The sequence below is a fragment of the Carassius carassius genome, chromosome 26 (assembly GCF_963082965.1).
Source record: "Carassius carassius chromosome 26, fCarCar2.1, whole genome shotgun sequence".
NCBI lineage: Eukaryota > Metazoa > Chordata > Actinopteri > Cypriniformes > Cyprinidae > Carassius > Carassius carassius.
The window spans coordinates 9,358,127-9,380,301 of record NC_081780.1 but is presented as its reverse complement, the minus strand read 5'-3'; the positions used below and the strand labels follow the sequence as shown (position 1 = coordinate 9,380,301).

At 36.4% G+C, this 22,175-nt stretch overlaps 1 protein-coding gene across 3 annotated transcripts in view; it reads left to right on the top strand.

The window, feature by feature from the left end:
- plxnb2a.1 (plexin b2a, tandem duplicate 1) overlaps positions 1-22,175 on the top strand; it is a 97,872-nt gene that overhangs the window by 51,747 nt on the left and 23,950 nt on the right. Inside the window, exon 1 of one of the 3 annotated variants that reach the window (XM_059511066.1) lies at positions 5,159-5,233. The exons of the other annotated variants lie outside the window; for them this stretch is intronic. The gene's annotated coding sequence lies outside the window, so the exon portion shown is untranslated. Of the gene's footprint in view, positions 1-5,158; positions 5,234-22,175 lie in introns of those variants that run through there. 3 annotated transcript variants of the gene reach the window in all.

Here is a 22,175-nt window from a genome sequence, read left to right as displayed (position 1 = left end):
TCATTTAGCCATTTACTCCTGTTACAGCAAAACTGAATTTTCAGCAGCCATTAGTAAATTATTACTTCAGCGTTTTTTTCGCAGATTCATAAATATCACTTTTTCAATTTAATTTGTCATTGCTGAATAAAATAATTTCTTTCAAAACTATTTTTCCCCCTTTATCTGATCAATCTGATTATAAATAGACCAATTTAAAATATTTATAATACAAGATGAATCGCAATATAATTTCTGTATATCTTGTTGTTTAGCATTGAAGCATTAAATTAATATTATTATTGTTTTACAACCAATGGCAGACAGAGGAAGTGTTCTTAAGCCTTAGTAGAATGTTTCTGTAAATATAACATTATTCTATTCCAATTGCACCTTCTAATATAGACAAAAAAATATATAAAATTCAGTGGGCCAAAAAGCCTTGAGCAGTTTATGCAAAAATTTGTTCTGCTCATTGTTTATTAATCAGGCGCAGTGTTTGTAAATCTAATTGTAAATGTAGTATTTATGGTCTAGCTAATTAGCATACAATTATCATTCAGATGGCCAGGGGAAAAAAAAACCTGTATATTTGTGTAGCACAAACTACAGGCTAAGAAGCTTCAATCTGCCCCGTCTTGATGAATGTTTAACAGCTTACAGTGCGTTTTGAATATCAATCCTCTTGCTGACGTATGATAAAGAACAAGTGATTATTTCCAACATGTCTCCATTCGCCTCTAGATTTGGATGAGGACTGTTTGTGAAGTGCCTCTGGAGACTCAAAGATTTTAGTGTGCACTCATGTATTTGTGCCTGTCTAAGAGTAGAGAAACAATGTGGGTCTGTGTGATTACTTCTCGTCAGCCACCAGGCCATACATCATTTTACAGAGAGGTCAAACCACCGTCACCTCCTGTCCAACATGCTTATTTGCTGTAGGTCTTGTCGTTATTAGTTTTAATGGTTTATTCAAACAGCCGTGTTGAATGTAAGGTCTTCGGGGCCCCTCTTGGAGTTTAAATGTCAGGGAACTCTGTTTGAGCAGAAGTCCACTTTTTGAAGAGATTTTGGAGCCCAGAGGGCAAGTAATAACAAATTTACATTAAGTTAACTTAAGTGCTGCGAGACTACCGATGATTTACACCCCAGTTTCACACAAACACACTCAGGATGTGATGGAGACGCGGTGACTGGTGTGTTGTGCTTGGAGCATTGCCATACACTCCTGTGCTTTGCATGTGTATGAGCAGGATTCAAAATTAACTCTCAAGATGAGTCAAAATATCCCTTTGGTGAAAAAGTACAACTAATTGGCTTGTATTTATTTATTCATGCTTATTTACGTACTTATTTAAATGTATTAATTGTATACATTATTTACCTGTTTACTTCTTTTTATAATTTACTTATTTACTTTAAATTGATTTTGTATTCATTTACTTACACATTTGTTTTCTTATTTACTATTTGTTTATACTAGTGTGTTTAATTACATATGTATTTTATCTCTTTATACCTATTTGTAATTACTACTGATTTATTTATATACTTTGTTTTATTTACTTATTTATTTATTTTAATTATATATTTATATTTGTTTACTTTTGCTTTTAAATAGGTATTTGTTTATTTACATTTACTTATTTACTATTTTATTTATATACTTTTCTTATTTTGCTATATTTTTATCCACTTTATACTATGTATTTCTTTACATGTTTCTTTATTTACTTTATGTAATGATTTATATTCATTTATTAGTGTGTTATATTATACTTGTCCACTTTTTACTTATATATTCATTAAGTTTTGTTTAATTGGATTTCTTTGTTTACTTTATTTATATTTATATTTGTTTTTTTATTCATTTATTTACAAATTTGTTAAATATGTATATGTATCCATGTGTATATTCATGTTTATTTACATTTCTCTTTATTGAATATATTTTTACACATTAATGACACACCTTCATTAATATTTATTTTATTAGCTTTATTTAATTTTATTTCCAAACAATGCAAAGTACAGTTTTATGACTATAAAGAAATATCTATGGACTCAAAGTCTTCTCATTTGCCATTAGCAGATGTGGCAAAAATCTTGTACCGTTTGCGAGTATGCATTTTTGCCAGCACTCCCTATTTGTTAGGGGCTCAGTTGCATTGTTGGAAGTCATAGTTTAGCCAAGTGACTCTGATAAAGTGAAACTCTGCAGAGCTGGAGAATTACGACCCTTGTGTAATAATAACGGACACAGTCAGATATATTGCCCCTTCCTGAAATTATCGACCCTCTGCTGTGGAAGAATTATGGGCGGTCTCACCTGTCCTCCCCCCAGTTCATAATCTGTGAGAGAGGGAAGCCAGAGCGAAGGGGACAGAGAGAAAACTAGCAGTTTGCAAGAAATAGACCCAAACCCTGGTCATAGATCCAAACCAAGATGGTATCAGGAAAGACGCATGCTACCCGCTTTTCAGAAGCTCTTTTCGTCAACAGATTTATCCTCTACATAATAATAATAATAATAATAATAATTCATTACATTTATATAGCGCTTTTCTAGGCACTCAAAGCGCTTTACATAGTCTGGGGGTATCTCCTCATCCACCACCAGTGTGCAGCATCCACCTGGATGATGCGACGGCAGCCATAGTGCGCCAGAACGCCCACCACACACCAGCTTACTGGTGGAGAGGAGAAAGAGTGATGAAGCCAATCAGCAGATATGGGGATTGTTAGGAGGCCATGATGGTCAGAGGCCAATGGGCGAATTTAGCCAGGATGCCGAGGTCACACCTCTACTCTTTTCGAAAGACATCCTGGGATTTTTTAATGACCACAGAGAGTCAGGACCTCGGTTTAACGTCTCATCCGAAGGACGGTGCTTGTTGACAGTATAGTGTCCCCATCACTACACTGGGGCGCTAGGACCCACACAGACCACAGGGTGAGCACCCCCTGCTGGTCTCACTAGCACCTCTTCCAGATCACATAGACAGCATCCTAACTTAAATAGATCCTCATACATGACTGATTTACAACACTGTACATAGGCAGCAACTTGTTTGCCTCCTCATCACAGGAGAGTTGGTTGCAGTTGAGTTTGCTGTTAGCATTTTGCTAAGCTAACAGCATAACAATGTGTAGAATACACAGATATAAGGTACTATTTAACACTTTTAATTACTTGAACAGTTTTAATCAGTACATGTCTAAATGAAATACAACTTTATTTATTATTTTTTAATTGACATTCTGACTCTACATATCTACATCTGGCTAAAACAAGGTATCTTAGGAGGCATCTTAATTAACATCTCTATCTTTTGGAACAGCTTGAAAAGTTGATGCCTTAAAATGGTGCTGCAGTAGGCAGCTCTAGGTTTTGGAGCAGAGTGAGAGTTTCTAGTTTGATGGATATATTTGCTCTCTCAAGCAGTAATAGTTGTGATCTATCCCAGAAGTCTGCACTGCTGTAATCTATCCCATGATCCATGATCTAGCATAGAGGCCATGACACGGCACGCCAGCGGAGGAGATGAAGCACTTCACTGGTTTTGGATGGAGAGGGGAAGTTGTTTTCCTTGAGATCCTGACAGAAAGTAATACTCTTTGCTTTCTGATCTGAGTTCAGCCTCCATGAAGTTTTTCAGACCTGTATTTGGCTCTGGAGTCGATCCTGCATCATAGTTCGATTTAAAGCTTTCAGTGCACCAAACGGAGGGAGAGCATCAAAATCTCGTCATGCCTGGCAGGGGTAATTTGACACAGAGGAGCTGACGGAAAGATTGGAGGGAGAGCGAGTGAGAGTGCGGTGAATAAGTGAAGGGCGATGAACGGGTAAATGAATTAGAGCTGGTTTCTGTCTGAGCATTTGCTCGGTAAAACATATTCACAGTGGAAGCCTCAGTCATCTTTGATCCTAGTGGATTTACCACAACAAATATACCAGTTTTGATCCTCTCATTTTAAAATTTGGAAATCATTTTTACACATTGGCATGCATTTAGCAAGCGTTACCCCAAACCCTTAGTATTAAACTTCAATATGAAATATATCCTGCACTTTTTGTGCTACAGACATGAATTATACTTCCAATATATGCTGCATTTAGGGGAACATTTTCATAGCCTGAGGCTACGCCAGGTTTCACTTTCACAGGATGATAAAAAGCTGGGGGTGAAAATTTTCTTATTTTACCTAAATAAAATATTTTTAATTTAGTACTGCCCTTCAGTAGCTACAAAAGGTACTTGTTTCCCAGAAGACAAAATTTGTCAAATTTACCCTGATCTTAATGCATTGTGTTTCCTTCTGGAGCATCAGCGATTGTTTGAATCTTCTGTAATAGTTGCGTATGAGTCCCTTAGTTGTGCTCAGTGTGAAAAGATGGATCTAAAAATCAAACAGTCATTGTTGGAGAGAGTTCAAATATACACAAAAATAATGGAAAACCATTTTGTGGGACCTGAAGGATTTTTCTGAAGAACAGCAGACAATTTAACTGTTCAGGGACAAACAAGGAACTCATGAACAACTAAACTAAAAAACAAAACAAAACAAAACAAAAAACACAGCTGTGGATCATTCAGGTAGCAACACAGTATGAAGGTTATTTTTTTCTCTTGTGGACTATATATATACATTTGTGCATCTTTTATGTGAAATATCTTATTCCAGTCAGTACTAAATAAACAATAACATGCATTTTGTACAATTCCTCATTTTGGTAAAATAATTAACATTTTGCAGATTCTGCAAGGTGTATTTATACTTTTGACTTCATCTGTACTTGACTTTAAAATGGCTTGAGCATTTAAAGTGGCAGATGACATAACTGAAACATGTTAAAAAGCACTTAGAACACATTAAAAGCCACTTAGCAACACTTTTGATTCATTGGAGTGAGTTTTTCACCAGCAAGCACCATTTATTATATTTTAAATAATTTGCTAATGTATGATATCCTTTCAGGCCATATGACTTCTATGAGTAAACAGCCTCTTGTCTGTCTACAAGTGGGTCGATAAAAGAGAGCACTGAGCAAAGCAAATCGGCAGGCCTCCGTTAGCTGTTTTGACACAGGCTTTGGCCTCAAAATGAGGTTTTAATTGACTTGTAAAATTCTTCCTTGCTTGAGGATTTTTTTTTTTTTTTTCTGACTCAAGGTCACATCAGGTCTTGGTGTCATGACAAGTGCTCTTCCCCCATCTCCCCTTTTTCCTCTGTCTTTGACAGACACAGACAGGTATGACACATAACGATTCTGTTGACCTTTCACTATGTCACTTGGTATTTTGATGATAATACGGTTGTGTTCCCTCACTGTGACAATGTCTTTCTGGAATCTCCTGAGAAACAATTAGCTGTCAGATACGGTGAGGCTGGCCATGTCCCAAGTCGCCCGCTGAGGAGTTTCAGCTCTGACAGAGTATTGATTCTTCTTACTTGACCATCCTCTTCCTCCTCCTATCTCAGACATGCATCTTCCCTCCTCTGTTTATTTCCACTGGATGCAAAGTCAAAACTGCAGAAGGGAGGACAAATCTCTCTTGTACACGCTCTTATTCTGTCTCTTCTTCTCTGGAATGAAATATTGTTTCTTTAGAAATGATTTTCTTAGCCTGGCAAAGAGAGTGTGATTTCAGGCACTTTGTCAGATATATTAAAAGAAAAAGTTATGAGAGCAGAACCAGAAGAAGACGGATCCTTTCGCTTACTTGACAGAAGTACAGTTATTCTGCTAGTCATCATTTCCGGAGCTTTGACAGATGTCTGAGTACTCGACTGCAAGCTGTCATTAAAGCAAAGGGGGTTACTGCAAATACAGTTTTGAAATTCATTATACATTTTTCACTTCAACTTTTCACTTAGGTTGTTGTATATGGGCTATAATATAATATAATATAATATAATATATTCCTCACTTTTTTTGCCCTTATCAAACTTTCAAATCCCCATTAACACTGACACACAAGTTTTTACAAATCCGAAATTGTGAAATCTCTCTCTGAAATAGCAGTAGGAGGAGAAAGAGCAAGCCAGTGTAACCTCCCTCACTTCTTCTGACAGTCTATTAAAAAATGATGCTGCTCTCTGTGTGCTGCAGGCTGTGTGTGTTAAACCGTCCACCTGCTTCCTGAGGTTACTTTAAATCATAGCATCTTTTTAATTCATTGATGCTCTGTGTGGCTGTGATCACATGCCAGGAGTGTTCATGTTATGCTTTTAATTAAATTAAATCCATACTCAATTTTCATTTCTATAATGCTTCATATTTGAAGCGTAATATCATAACGTAAACCCAAAGGTCAAAACCAGAGGGTGACTCTGCATGCATGTGTTTTCATTGCTGATGAGATCACAGGCCAGATTTCTCAGCGGTTGAAACTTGCGGGCTGTGTAAGTGCGTGAGTGTTTGGAGGCAGACCAATATGCACACATGCTGATTATAGTAATTGTAATCTAATGGAGATTGCTGCCACCACCAGTTTGAACTTCACTGCAGTCATCAACCCCTAATCTCTGGTGCAATGAGTCACAGGTCTCTGTACCTGTCTCTAAAGTGTTTCGCTCTCTCTCTCTCTCTCCTCTCTCTTTTTGTGAAGTTGTTTCTGCATTATTCCCCATAAGCTGAATTGGTTTCTCAACAGCCTATTAAGAAATTATCAGAGCATTGCAGCCAGAACAGAATCCCACGCAGCCGGTACAGAGCTCCAGGCAGCTTGAAAATGCCCTGCTTTCTTATATCTGCTGTATGGATCAGCAGCAGGGTGTTTAGACCATAAAGCAGGCAATTGTGACTCTCAAACTAGCTTTCTCATTATCTCTAGCTTATCTGGCTCAAAATTACTGAAATATTTGGAATGCAAACTCTTTTTTTGGTCCTCTCTGTTAACATGTTTGTTGCTTATGCTGGGTTCTTTTCACATCATAAAGTCGCAATTACCAGCTTCTTGTTTGAAGTTTGAAATTCCTTAGAATTCCATCATGGGAATTTGGATGGAATCATACATTGATTTAGACGTGGTTATATGCCATTAAGCAAACATGGCAGCACTCAGGGAGCTAAATATGCACTTTTAAGCAGATTAAAAATAAAAAACATCAAAAAGTAAATACATTTAAATCCTATTTAGAAAACAAATTGAAACACCGGTGTGTTTAAAAAAAAAAAAAAAAAAAAAAAACTTTAAATGAACCTTCACATTGGGTAATTGTACACCTGCAGAGCAAGTGCTAGAATTTGCCATTTTGTTTTATTACACATCTCTCATGTATTGTACAAATGAATGCTGTGTGGTAGATGTCAAATAGGAATATTGCATTTGCCGATTTGAATGGAACACAGCATTATTCCTTCCATTCGTTTGGGGAATTTGAAAAGAATGTGTATTGCAATACAGATTAGAGATTTCCCCCTTGACTCATCACATGAGCTAGCATTAGCGATTAGCCTACTCACACCAGCTTAAACCACACAATGGCTCAAAGGAAAATAACCACTTGCCTTTTACAGTTACAGCTAAATTTAGCAGATAATATTACTGATTTAATATGGCGTGTGGGTTCTGGCCAGCTCTTTGGAGATGCGTGTGGTTATTTTATTGAAGAGAAAAGCTGGCATGGGTAATTTTACTTGGTTTTGTGTCTAAATCACATTGACTCATCCACACTTGGGAAGCCAAAGCTGATTTTCCTCCTTTCTGCTTAGAAGTGTGTGAAAGGGAAATGCTGGAAAAACCAGGTCATACCAGCCTAAGGTGGTCAAGCTAGTCAAATAGTGAAAGCTGTGTTTTGAAAAATGGTTACATTTGGGTTGCATTTCATTAACCCTTTGTACTACAGGGTAAATAAATCATGAAGTCTGAATTCACAAAGAAAGAAGTTTTTGTGCAGTGCAGATATGAACTGTCATAATGAGTTGTTTTGATCGACAAATCTTGAGAGAAAGCATTTAAAATCGCATCCTAAGTCACAGTTTGGATTTATTGGTAAGTTACTTGAATATAAACCCTTATCTGAAATTTGCATATTTGGGTCTTAAACTATTTAAAGTATTTTTATAAATGGTATTCTGTTTTAACTCCTATTATGTTGTGTTATGTTATATTATATTATATAGTCAAACAGTGAAAGGTGGTAATTAATTAATATAAAATCTATTATAATTTAGCCTATTCAAATTTCCTGTTTTATAAGGTTCTGTTTTACTTTTACTTTGTTTCTCTGTTCAATCTCTTTGATCTCAAAGTTTGTGACATGTCATAGATTACGGTTTAATATTTTTAATTATGTTGATGTGTTTTCTTATAAACTAGGACTACCACACAACTCTCTCTCTCTCTCTCGCTCTCTTCTAACAGAAATTATTAAATTTTCAAACACGTATACATATTCAAATGCACACACAAAAAACAAAACGCAACTCTGCATTCCTGTTCTAAACATGTCAGTTTCTCTGATTGTGTAATCCATCCTGCTGGCTGAACCGGTTCTTCTCTGAACCATTCATGATCGAGTCATAAATTAAGAAATTGCATCTCATACAAGCGTCTGCTTATCTTGCTCAAGTATAAAATGAGTGCCTTAAGAGCGTATTGTTTAATTCCTAGACTCCCTGGCCACTCAACCCCACAATGTTATTACAAAAAGAATAAAGTTCTAAGCAACACTCAATCGTTTGTCTGGCTGATAACTTCAAAATCTCTCCATCTAAATCGGTTGTGCTTTTCCAAACATTCACAAAAACACCCACATAACGGTCACTGTGTACACAACTGCTTTTCTATAAGTGACTTTTTCTTGAATAATCAGAACCAAGCCCTTAAAGCCACATGCATCGACCTGCTGCTTCCACAAAACCAATCTCCTGCTTTGTTATTGTAGGAGTATGAACGAATGAAATACCCTTTGATACAGTTTTAATTTCAGCTTTTGTTGTTCCCCTTACAGTTCAGAGGAGCACTGGAGGGCATAAAACAGAGACACAGAAAAGATACAGACACATAGTCTGAAAGACTTAATGCAAGATGGACAGATAGACAGAGAACAAGTGCACATTGGGAGATTGAAAAGAGCAATGTGCTCTCTGGATGATGAAACGTGTGTGTCATTCTGGAAGAGCGTGTATGCGTCTTGATACAGTGGCATGGGTCTTCAGAAGTTTCCAGGAACGAATCTTGTGTGTGTGTGCATTCATCTGGTTTTTTACCTGCATGAAATAGTTCAGGACCATGCTTTTTATTTACTTTTTTCAGCTCTTTTGTGTCTTATTTTGTGTCTCAAAACCTCAGGTTGTTTCAAACCTGTATAAGTTTTTTTGAGCACAATATAATGTATTTTGAAGAATATTGATAACCAAGCTGTTGACGGTATCCATAGACTTCAGTAGTATGGGGGAAAAAAAAAACTATTATGGAAGTCAATGTCTACCGTCAACTCATAAGTGAGGTCCAGATCAATCGGTTCCAAACCCAATACAAAACTTACTAACAGAAAAAAAACAAGTTAATAAAAGATCAAATAAATTAATAATTTAACATTTTTAACATGTAAATGTAAAAAAAAACACGTGCTTGAAGTTTTCAGTATGTTAAGGGGGAAAAAAAACCTTTGTATGCTTTTGCAATAGCTGTCAATAGTTAGCTCCCTGATAGAAAACGTGTGTTTCTGCAGTGAATATGGGGATTGCATAAGAAAGTGAGTGCTAACAGAAAAGTTGTGGTCTGTTTACTGTCTACTAGTTAAAATATTGCCTGCACTGCAACACTCACACACATCTTTCAAAACACAGATGCTGGCATCTAAATGCTGTAATTGGTATTGCATTTATAATGTGGCACATTCACCTTTTAGAGGACCATAAATCAGCAAACATCTTCCTAATACTGCTCAACATCAATCATGCACTGTTTGTTTTATACATGGGCAAACACACTCTCAGTGAATGCTCATCGCTTGTTTTAAAAGGGATTCGGAAAGGCTCTTCATAATGCTGTGGTGAATGTGCTCGTGGGTGGTTTTTGCTGGTCCAATTATGAACCACTTCAAAATCAGAATCAGCGCTCCGAGTATGTAGAGCTGACTGATTAAGGTGTGTGAGGGTCAGCTTTTGCCTACGCGGAGAGGAACAAATGGCCCCACAAGGATAGTATAACCTCAAATCAACTACATTATGTGGTCCCATGAGGAAAACAGCTTCATAAACAGTAAGTATTTTAATTTAAAATGCAAAAATGCAACAAGGGTACAGTGAGAGTTAAATTTAGGGATAGAGAATAGAAAACATCATTAACATGGCATAAAAACAATAGAAATCAATGGAAAACCCCCATTGTGATGTATTATGTTTTTGTTTCAGCACTCCTTTGAGGACAAATGATTTATTATATGTCATTGGTTCTTCTGAAGCACAATAATAGTTCAATAGCATCAATCAATAAATAAACCAATCAATCTATTGATCAATCATTTATTTTTACTGACCTAGTTGAGGCATTAGATTTTTGTTTCAACAACATATGTTTGTGTCAGAAAAGAGATATAAATGATCTATAAATAAAATAAAATAAAAATATATAGTTTTAAATAATAATAATAATAATAAAAATAATTAATGTAAAGTAAAAAAAAGTTTGTGTATTACTTTACATTTAACATAATGTAAATATTCGATGTTGTGTAACTTGTAAATAATTATATTTATCTTTTTTTACACTGAGTAGCCTAAGTGATGAAAAACGAAGGCATACGCTGCAGAACATTACCGATTTGTTTATAATTTTTCATCTCTTTCTAACTGATGCTCCCAAGACTATCACAAGTCATTCTTGCAATTTTAGCAAATCCCCATTTATATTAGCCAGCTACATACATTAACTTGGTGACACATTTAAATCAGCATAATTCACAACAGCACATTCAATATATCATAGAAGTCCAGAGGTTTAAGCTTGCAAATCATAAAAAAACACACATGCACAGGATCATCATGCGTATGATGGACAGGAACTAGTCTGTCTGCTGTCTCAAAACCTGGCTCATCTTTATTATGGAGCCTTGTTGTTTAGGAGGTTAGTTTTTGTTAGCTTTTTCAGTAAATGCTCTCTGAACTTAGTGATATGTTGCAGTCAATAATAGAAAGTAAACCCATCTTCCAGAACTGAATATGCTCAGGGTGTTCAGTCAAACTGAAGTAGCTCAGCAGGAAAAGGGTTAGCTGGGAACGGCGATGCATGTTAGAGAGTGAGAACTGACCACAATACTTCTTATTAGTATGATTTCCTGTATAAAGCCCCTTTGGCATTAAGTGGGTCATACAGTGGGGTGGCCATAGCAGATTTATGAAGTATTAATGCCTGCAGCTGTGGTTGTTGGGGTTTATTCATTATGGTAATTATGTTGGCTTTTTAAGCCCTCTGTAATGAGTGAAGTGGCAGGCGGGTTTGACTGCATGTTCTACTCTCCAAGTACAAGAACTATGAATATGACGGCTAAAGTCCATTCATGAGGGCTAGGCCGAATAATTTGCCCTTTAATGTTATCTAATCCCCCATAATCCATAGAGTCCACCTGATCAACCGAAGCGGTGCAGTTCAGGGTAAAGTAGGCCACAGTGTAGTGGGGAACAGGTTTTTATTACATCTTGGGGCCTAGATGTTCCCACAAGTATATGAAAACCTGAAACCACATATACATTATGAGGAGCAGCCAGGAGGAAATCTTAATAAAATTAATAAAAATACTAAATAAAGTCCTAATTAAAGCACAAGGTTTGCATGACAGAACTAATTCAAGATGTTGTTGCATTTCTTTTTCTTTTTATGTAACTGGATAGATCTTTTTTAGTATAGAAATATTAATATATTTCAGTATTGAAAAAAAAAATCATTTTAATTATAAATATTATGGAAAATATTATTTTATTGCAGCAATGTTTTGTATCTTTTTTACTATTCAGTTATGCAATATATATAAGCTTTACAGTATATCGGCCACTGCATTGGTATTGGACAAAAAAATAACAAAAACATAAATGCTAAAATAAATGCATGTAATCACAGCAAATAAGATGCATAGAATATTGCATATTCCAGTTACACAATATTATATATATTAGCTTTACAATAAGCCTACTCTGCTTTGGCATTGGACATAAAAAAAACATAAATGCTAAAATACATGAAATCATAGCAAATAAGATTTACAGAATATTGCTAAATTAAAACATTGCTATTATTATTATTTACTTTAAATGTAGTATGTCTAATGTCTAAAAATATTTTTCATTGTTGTAAACACAATTACAATTGAAAAAGATTAAGTACATTTAATAGGAAAATATTATTTATTTTTTTATACTTAAAAATTTAAGTATACAATTTAATAACTCTTTATTATATTTGTGAAATTTACTAGTAGTTTCTGATTGAAAAATGTTTCTGTGTAGTTTAAAAATTGTTTAATATCCATCGATTAGGCAGATTTGTGTGACTGACACAGGTGAAACTGCTACTTTTTTTAAAATCAACTGTGTAAAGTCTGTCAGCTAATATTGATAATGTCAAAACATCCACTGCTTATTTGCCCAGTATGTCATTCTATCAGTAGTCAGCGATTTTTACAAATAAATTCAGCTCTGGGCAAATTGAATTGACCCCTATGTGATCTTTCTGACAGATTTCTATTGTATTATTAGCTCCCAAAAGCCCTCTTTAGAAGTAATAATCACTTTCTCTCTCTCTCTCTTTCTCTCTATCTCTTTCCCCATCTCTCTCAAGACCTCTGAATCTGCCAGCCCTGGTAAAGTTATCGACTTTTACCCACAATCCTGTGCAAAAGGTAGACTTTTCTGTAGAAAAACTCTGGGAGTCGCACTTAATAAGGTGTGTGTGTGTGTGTGTGTGTGTTGGCCTGCGGCATTAGAGTCTTGGCTAATTAAACCCCAGTGTAATTTATTAATACAATGTGTTCTGGATGGAGCTGCCGGTTGTGTGTTTAAGTGAGAGCAATTAGGAAACCTATCAAGTGGAAAAGATACGTTATCTCTGCAGTAAACTCCATAGCTGGAGGGAAAACGGGGAGAAAGAGGGATGGCGAAGGAGGGATAGATAACAGAGGAAGCTTTTCCTTGCTTCACCGCTTCTGAGAAAACTCTTCACCCCCTAAACTAGTCAACAAACTCTTCTTCCACTCTTTTAACTCTTTAACTGCAGGATTACACTGCATATTTCTACTGTGAATGTTTTGTTTGGCTGTATGCTTGATTTTGTGCACCTACTGTTTTGTCTAGTCGAAGTCAGTGGTGACGGAAACAACATTCATGTCTTAGTTTAGTTGTTTCAGAGTTGTTGACACAACTTCCAGTATTAACTCGTTTTTTTTTTTCAGTATAGTAATATGGTACATTTCAGTCATTCACTCAGAACATTTATAAATGTTATTATGCTGAAATCTTATGTAAAAAAAAATAAAAAATATATAATTTTTTTTTTCGTAGCAATGTTTCATATCTTATTACAATACCTGCAGCTGGGAACCAAAATAACAATTACTATAAAAAAATTATACCGAACTTTGTTTTTTTTTCAAATTAATGTAAAATTATGATTATTTATTTATTTTATTTTTTTTGGGGGGGGGGGGGGTTATTTATTATGGAATTTATGTTGGCTTTTTAAGCCCCCTTAATGAGTGTAGTTGCATGAGGGTTTTGACTGCGTGTTCTACTGTCCAAGTACAAGAACTATTAATATGACGGTTAAAGTGCATTCATGAGGGCTTGGCCGAATAATTTGCCCTTTGAAAATGTTATTTGACTTAAGTTGACTTAACTAGAGTATTTGGCCCCTCAACTACTTAAAAACATACTAACATATCACTTCTCAACATCGTTTTTCTGGGTTCACCACAGTCATACATTAAATAAAACAACTCCAATAGAAAATACTAGGCTATTCCAATCTTTTCACATACTTTCGTGTTTAATTTGACATGTTACTTCTAGTGTTGAGCTGATAGTCCAATCCCACCCCCCCTCCCCCCACCGCTCTCCCCCGCTGATGTCATCGTCCATCGCAATGTTTCACTATACTGTACACATCATCCAATGCCAAATTTGTAATCATCACCCAACCCTAATTACTTCCCATTTCTGTGTAGTTATTTGAGAAATTTACTAGCAATTTGTGAGATAAAACAGTTTCAAAGAAAATGTATTTTGGTTTGGAATGAGATTAAGGCAAGTAAATAATTTTTGGATGAACTCTCCCTTTAATTCGAAAGGACCATCCACATACTGTTGTCCATGTAGTTTATTCACCATCTGTTCATTTATTTTGTTCTCTTCCTCCGTCTAAAATGCTTGTTTTTGCTCTTCTAGCTGCCAAGCAAAGCCAAGTTAGCCAGCCAATAGTCTGGAATGTGGATCGCTGTGTTATTTTACACTCCCATCAGGGGCACGATCCCACCAGCGGACACAGCCACAAAGACGGCCTTGTCGTGGCGGTGCCAAGTCGTACTTGGCTTCCTCTGTCTCTAATTGTCTCCCTCTCTTCCTTTCCAGCAGTCTCTCTCTTAGTCTTTTGTTAACATGCTAGCACACGCTCAAAATCGCTCACAGCTAGCGCTAAGTGGTAACCATCTACCCTAGCATTACTTCAAGGGCACTCTAAAGCGAACGGTTCTATTCAATTTTGTTATATTATCACCGACCTGCCAGATAAAAGTACTTAAAATGACGTTGAGTACAGCAGTGCACGTTGTAAACTATTCGAGGTTTCATTCGGGCAAAGTCGAGGCACACAGGGGTGCGAAGACAATCCCTTAACTTTGTGTGTGCGCGTGAATATTCAAGGTAATGGCTCGGGGGATCCTCTTTGTATTCTTAGCTTGTTGAAGGCGCTGAAGTGGAGAGAATTATAGATTGGGCACAATGAGCAGTCAAATTTAATCAACATGCCTGCTGTTCTCCATGAGCCACTGGGAGAGATGACACAGCTCCACACCACTGTTTGCGTGTGTCCGTGGGCATACGTGCATGCCATGAGTTTGTGTCTGTGTAGCAGACTGCAAAAGAAACCAAACTTGTCAACATTTGTTAGTGTTTGAGTTATTCAGGTGTGAATGAGGCGATGCGAAATTGGATTTGTGGATGAGTCGCCTAAGACCATAGAACAGTTTTCATTTAGGAAAAGGATCAAGCCAGTGTAGCAGTTTAGAATATACTCAAAATTTCTTTCTTTCTTAATTGTTGGTTCATTCGTAATGTTGACCATTAGCTGTATGGACATTTTAAGGAAGGATTTTTTGGAATTAATTGATGCCAAAGGACCCAGTTTCTAAACATAATGGAAGCTACTGACATTATTTTAAACATACAAGCAGGTGCGGCTATTTTTAACTTGAAGTTAAAGATTCCAGTGATGCTTCTAATTGCTTTAGCTGTACAAAAATGTTATGGCACTTGATATTGCAAAAATAACTTTTTATTTCTATAATCATAAACACTCAAAATAGTTTTGCTATAAACGGCACTTACTGTATTGTGGTGAATAAATCTAAAGTCTCGCACATTCACTGGAAGTAGCTTACTTCTATCTTGTAAAATAAGGATATATTTTCATGTAAAATATCCATTTATACTGTGAGAAATATAAGAAGTGTGATATCAATGACATTGTAAATAAAAAAATTTGGCAGCTCTTTATATAAGAGTTTCCCTTCAATAAACTCGTAATATGCTGCTTATTAATAAATAGTAAGGTGGTTGTAAAGTTTAGGTATTGGGTCGGGTTAAGGGATCTAGAACATGGTCATGCAGTATAAGGCATTAATATGTGCCTAATAAGTACTACTACTACTACTACTACTAATAAATAATTCCTTCCATTTGTATAGCGCTTTTCCTTTACATAGGAGGTAATTTCAACCACCACCAATCAGCCAATATGTTGCATGCCAATAAGTGACTAGTAAATAGTGAGAATTAGACCTAAAAATAAAGTATTATTGAAAATCTTAATATAAACAACACAAATTAACAATTAGTTGCTTTGAACAACAAAATAATAAGCCATAAAATACACTAATAATTGAATGGAAAAATAGCAATAATAAAAAAATAGACACACAAAGCATATAATTTGTTTTAATTAATATTATAAAGACATAATACTTTTTTATATTAAATAATTGCCTTTTATTGCCACTGTAATAGAAGCAAAAAAAATGATTACATATGAAATATTGGAAAAAGTTATTTGAAAATAATTTTTTCTGCCCACTATTTCAGTACAGCTGAAAAATAAACATTTTAAATGTAATATTTAATCATATTCAATATATTTGTAGTGTTCTTTTCACAACTTATATTGTTAATAAGTCTATTTGTTATATTTGTATATATATTTATAATAGTGTGTGTGTGTGTGCGTATCCCCATATCCACAACCCCACCACCCCCACACCCCCTACACACACACCTTTGCTGTTCCTGGACTCCAAAGTTGCTTGAAAATGATGCCAAATTGTTGATCTCACTCAAGTCAGATTTGTGACCTTGAATCGTTACAGTGGTTATTTTCAAGTAGACGGTGGAATATTTACAAATTGCCTAGAATGCAGCATGAAAGCCTGAATATCTCTTGTCGTTTTTGGAGATTAATGGGGATGTGCTGATATACCAAGATATTAATGAACTCTGTCCTAAACAAGAGTCGTTTAGATAACATTAGCATAAAACATTCTCTCTATCCTCTTGGCTCGGTCTATCCTACGATCTTCCAACATGCACGTCATGCTCGCGCACATGCACGCTCCGCTTTGATCCCTGCCCGTGTAACAGCAGTTGATGTGTTGCTGACAAATTGCATCAAAATTGTTTTTGAGGAGATTTATGAAACTAAACTGTTTTTGGCCATTCTGTGCTCGAACCTGGCTTATGAAAGCCTGGGCTACGTGTTTCACTCACTTTCATCTCCCATTCACTCCCTCTCTCTGCGGCTGACAGCTGTAGAATAGAGTGATTATCTGCAGCACCAGTGATTGAGCACAAAAAAAGCATGCGAGCGAGAGGGAAAGACAGCAAGATGCAGGGATTGTGATAGAGATGTTTCAGGAACGCTAATGAGGAAGAGGGTTAATTCATCAGCTTCATGAAGGCACATATACAGACGAGACGGTCTGTCTAGAGGAGAGGGTGAGATGCTCTTTATCTGTTTGTTTGTCCCCTTCGTCCTCCTGCTGACCATCAGAGCCTTGAACTAGTTCATATCCAGCCAGAGTAATTACCGTAACCTTTGCACTCGTCTCTCACTTGGTTGGGACCATCTGGGTAGTGAACACACTCTCCTTCACTCTCTCTTCATCCCTCTCACACACACACTGGCATGTTATACAAGGGCATTCTTGCTATTAACCTCGATCTGTAAGTGCCTCAATGCAGCTTTGCTCAGTCGTATCCACTTTAATTGTCTGTCCTGCATCTCTGTCCCGATCCCCCTTAATTTTCAAGTTCAAACACCAAACACTTTAAACAGATAAGAGATATATATTTATATTCTGTCTTAATGTACTCACCCTCATGTCATTTCAAGCTGAATGGCTTGGTTTCTTTCAAGGATCAAGAAAGGAGAAATGTTGAGGAATTTCCTAGCTGGGTCTTTCACAAAATATGACTTTACATATATATATATTAGCATGATTATTCTCAAAATGAAAGTGAATGGATATGTGGGCCGCTGAGCTCCAAAATGACAAAAAAGCACAATAAAAGTAAAAAAAAAAAAAAAAGTCTCTAAACTATATTTCATGTATTCTGAAGTCATTTGTTAGATTTTTCTGAAAAAAGAATTAAAATGTCAGCTGTACATTTAATTTTCATTGATACATTGACAAAATTCAGGTCATTGACAAAGCAATGGAGTGTATTTTCCACTCGCATTTGAATATCTTGTTTGCGCTGTCTGATACATTTAGTTAAGATTAAATGTTGGGTCCTTTTAAACTATAATTATGACACCATACAGTCTCGTTGACTTCACAGACACATACAAGTGAAGGCCACATAAGTCCACTTTGAATGTGCCATTTGGGGCCTAGCCAAAGTAAGAGGCAAATCTTCCAAGAGACTGGGATAGTTTAAATATCTCCCTTTTACATATTCAAAGAGCTCTTTCAGTACTGGCCTGAATTTACCTGTGCGTATCCAGCCACTCGTGGTCCCTCTGATCCCAGCCTTAATTAGTCTGCCGGTCTCACCCGTCAATCATTCCGAGCCGTCCGTGGAGACAGTCATTGAAAAGCAAAGGCAGAGGTGGCCATGACAAGAGGGCAGTACCTGGCATCCCACTCTGCATTACCAAAAAGCAAGTTTTAAAGGTGAAGTGTGTGATTTCTATGCCAATAGCATCACCAAACGGAATCGCTAAAATACTGGCTATTTTCAGTCTGAGTAGATCTAGAACATCTAGAGAAGTCAATCTATTAGCATTGGTTAGCATGTGAACTTTGAAGAGCCCTCAAAACTTCTATTAGAGTAAAGTATATAGTGCTGTGCGATATTGAAAAAAAAAACTGACAGCGAAATGTTTTTTCTTCAATATGAAAAAAAATAAAGGATTTTTTTCAAGATAACTTACATAGCGTTATTTAGAAATAATTTATCATTCTGTATTCTGTGATTTTGTTGAGGAATGCATCTGCTCGAAAAAAAATAATGTAAAAGCTGAAATATATATATATTTTTTTGTAGGTTGAACGATAAAAGGATAAAAGAAATTGAATAATAACAAAAAATATAAAATTGAGTATTTAATAAAAATAATGCAAATCCTTTTATTTTATAGTAATTTTTTGCCCATATTCCAAATAAAGAGTGCAGCTATGTTTATTTGCACGCTTACAGCTCATTATAAAGTGCTTCAGCATCAGTCAGATGAAATGAAAAAACTCTTCACAATTTGACTATAGCAATAAGCCATGTTATAATGTAGTTATATGTGTGTGTGTGTGTGTGTGTGTGTGTGGTACAGCCCTAAAGGACAATAACTAATTGTGAATTTAATTAACTCACTTTTTGTTAGCAGAACAATGTAGTAACATCCATCTACCAGTATGAGCTAACTGAACCATGCTAACCAACCAAACCATGACAAGTTTCAGACAGGTTTCCCGAACAAATCCCTATCTGCCGTTGGCAAACCATGTGCTGTCTCTATGTATACTTACAAGCTGGGACAGGAAAAAGTAAGACCCAGTTTAATGAGAAAAATATGAGGGAATATTGTAAATGATACATGAGTTAGCCGTAAAGAGAGTGAGGAAACAAGCTGCTGTGGACGGTCAATCAAAGTTTGTATGCGAGAGGGAAGTCTGCTTGGGAGTTTGAGAGAAGATGTGGGGTTTACTATTAACTTGGCTGAGAAATTTCAGCATAATGCCCCGCGGTAAGAGTAGTACTGGTTTAGCACTTGTCTGCTTGTGCACTCTGCTACCAGTCGTTTTTCTTAACACAGAGAGAAGTAATAACACACTGGTGCTGCTGATCTGAACTGCAATACACACTCCCACTCACAATATGAGCATCAAACGCAGGCCTCCTTTCTTGTTCATACTTCTGCTGCATTGCGAGTTAATTTACCGGCAGCTCAGGTTGAGATAGCCCTAAAGTAATTTAGAGAAAATGTGTTTGGTTTGGCTCTGGATCAGAAAAGCATTGAGAAATGAAGGAAATCTCATCTGAGACATGCCCTCAGTGGTAAATCCAAGGAATACACCCATACAGAAACGTGCAAACAGACTTCCTACTCATTCTTGTTGAAATGTTTTTAAGCGTGATTACTGGTCACGTTTAGGCAGGATGTTCTGGCAGTGTGTCCTTGTTTGTGTATGAGGGTTGATAAAACTAGATTTTCTGAAGATTACGAGTGGTGTTTGGAGAACTCCCTGCAACAGTGCTAGGGTGTTTTGGGTGGTTGCCAGGGTGCTGCTAAGATGATGCTAAGAAGTGTTTTTTAGCAAGTTGCTATGTGGTTGTCTTAAGGATGCTTGATAAGGTGTTTATGGAGTGTTCCACTGTCCATAGGTTTCTGTGATATTCTGGAACCATAACTTTGGCCATAACAAAAAATGCTATTAAATTACCTTTTAGACACTATAGCTTCTGACTTAATAGGATAGTTCACCCTAGAATGTAAATTCTGTTATTTACTCACAATCATGCTTACTCCAAACCAATATGACTACCATGACTATTACTTTCTTCACTCTTACAAGTTCTTAAAAGAACCATTGTGAAGAACATTTAAAGAACATCCAAACAACATTTTTTTTTCTGCTGTAAAAAAAAAACATTTGTACAGGATGGATGTTAAAGGTTCTTCATGATACCATGGATTCCAATAAAGAACTGTTTCAAAGTTGATCTGTGGAATTATCTTTTGAACGTTTTAGAATTGATCCTGAATGTATCCTCCTTAAATACTTTTCATAAGAACAGTGGATTTTTGAACATAATACTTAGGGCTAAGCCTGAGAATGTGCTAGCAATAGGAAAGCCTGCCTTAGCAAGCCCCACCAATGACTACTGTTTGTCTGTGTTAACATGCAAATCAAGAAATGTGTCATAAGGCACACTGCATTCTTTTGTGATGTTTAGTCAGAGCCGTGTAGCACACTCAGCACAAATATCAAGTCTATACTTAGAGACTGGCATCATTGTTCCTGTTAATAATTTGGTCTTGTGTTTGAGGGGAATTGTCAGTCTAAATATTCATAATGAAACTTGACAATTTGCTAAAACCTATCCTCCCGGTCACTTTTTTCTAAAGCTGTACAGTCCAGACAAATCACCCATGTGCTCTGAATCAGTTGCAAAGACCGCCTCCTGTTAACAGTTAACACTAGACTCACACACACAAAATGTAACACACTCCCCCCCACAGTAACCTCTAATCTCATTGAAACCCTGCACACTAGAGCTCTGACAGACACCAAGTAAAGAGAAAAAGCCTGTCACTTCTGCCCTGCCTCACATCGTGTCTCTGGAGCCCCGTCATTAAAGCCAATAAGCTGTAATACCCGCTAAACTCTTAGCATGAATTCTTTATGAGCTCTGGGCTCAGGATCGTGGTGTCTGAGAGACTCCTGCCATTCGATTTGCAGTGAAAGTATTTGCTCTGGCAGTCTAAACACCTCAGTCAGTTATGTGGAAGTCCACTCCAGAGGATTGTCTCCACATTTAGGCAGATAAGTAATGGAATGGGGAGTAATGGAATGGTCAGAAATATTGAGTGAATATGGTTAATATTTCATTTCCCCCAACTACTTTTGCAACCTTATAAACATCTAAAATTAGCTCAAGAATGTTCACGACTGTGATTAGATTATCCTGTCTAACACAATAACTTTGCATGCTGTGCTGGTTATTATAGGGGTTGTTTACAGGAAGGAGGACAGGATTTGTTTGGCCCACCTGCTGAGGTTGTACCCATAATTCATTGAGCCACCTTCTGTTATGCTGGAATCAGGCTGGCCTGTGATTGCTTTGATCAGCGTTTGACTTCCGCCCCAGTTTTTTTAGGACCTGCTTGAAGTGCTGAGGGGATGGATGAAAAGGAGAATGAAAGGAGTGCAGGGGTGGAGGACGAGCTTCTTTAGAAATGCTTTGCTTGTATCAGCGTGTCAAATCACCAACCATCTGCAACCCCTCTGAGGGAACAGTTGAGAGGCCTGATCGATTTTTCTTTTAACTTAGTCTTTGTTGGTAGCACTTTTCACTAGTGCTTACTTCAGTATAGTATAATGATGCGTACTAAAGAAATTCTCCAGTTTCTAAAAAGACTTCAGTTTTCAGCTGTGAATTTATTAGTGGTGCCTGCTAAGACGAGCATCTCTATTGGGTCAATGACAAATGAGATAGCGAAAATGAATGATCTTTTATTAATTTAGTTTAAAACTCATGTTCCAAGTTCTTAAAAATGTATTTTATGTATTCAAGTTGGATTCTTTTGAAAAAGCAACACATTAAAACTATTTTCAGCAAATGTTTAAATTCAATGAAAAATTTTATATGGTGTAGACATCAAGCTAAAAGTAAAACATCTTCCTTATAAATGCTAATACATGTGACTTTACAAACTTGATAAATTATTTACAAAAAGTTTTAAAATACGCTTTTCAGTTTTCAA